Here is a 990-nt window from a genome sequence, read left to right on the forward strand (position 1 = left end):
TTCTTATGTTTTACAGATTTTTTTTTATTATGATTTTGATATACTTACTCGATTTTAAGAAGATGGAGTTGGGAAAGAGAACGATATTGAAAAAGGAAAGAAAAATTGAGAAAGAACAAAACGAGAGAAAAAAAAAATAAAAAAAAAGTAATATAGAAAAAAGAAAGAAAGAAAGAAACATGCGATAACAAAAAAAAGAAAGAAAAAGAAGATAAACGAAGAAACTGATACGAAAAAAAAAAACATAGGATCAAGGAAGTAGATAGGCCTACATGATACCAAATTATCCAAGTATCCTGTAGGAGGAGGAACTGGCTTGTCAAGACGAGACAAAAACAATTATAATCAGAGAGTAATTTCTAATTAGCTACTTATAACATAAAAGCTACGATTCACCAAATATTAAAAAAAAGTATTTTTTTTATCATTAGATGATGATAACATAAAAGCTACGATTCACCAAATATTAAAAAAAGTATTTTTTTTATCATTAGATGATGATAACATAAAAGCTACGATTCACCAAATATTTATAAAAAAAAAAGTACTTTTTTCATTAGATGATGATAACATGATGTAAATAAAACTACTACACCTGATAAAGAACAACAGATAACAGATAACAAATTTATATAAAGACACACGTATATTACGTCATACACGAAAACGGATAAAATCATTTAGAAACCATCACTTAAGAATATCATTTAGATAACATCATTAAAAATAACATAATAAAAAAAAACACCATTTAGAGAACATAATTCAAAAATCTCATTTAGAAAAAAAAAAAACTTAATTTAAAAAATAATTCAAAAATAGCATTTAGAAAAAAAAGGAATTTAGAAAATTCAAAAATATCATTTAGAAAAAAAAGGAATTTAGAAAATAATTCAAAAATATCATTTGGAAAAAAAATAATAATAATAATTCAAAAAGCTCATTAAAAAACAACAACATAATTTGGAAAATAATTCAAAAATTTCATTG

The sequence above is a fragment of the Penaeus monodon genome, chromosome 32, assembly GCF_015228065.2.
Source record: "Penaeus monodon isolate SGIC_2016 chromosome 32, NSTDA_Pmon_1, whole genome shotgun sequence".
Taxonomy (NCBI): Eukaryota; Metazoa; Arthropoda; class Malacostraca; order Decapoda; family Penaeidae; genus Penaeus; species Penaeus monodon.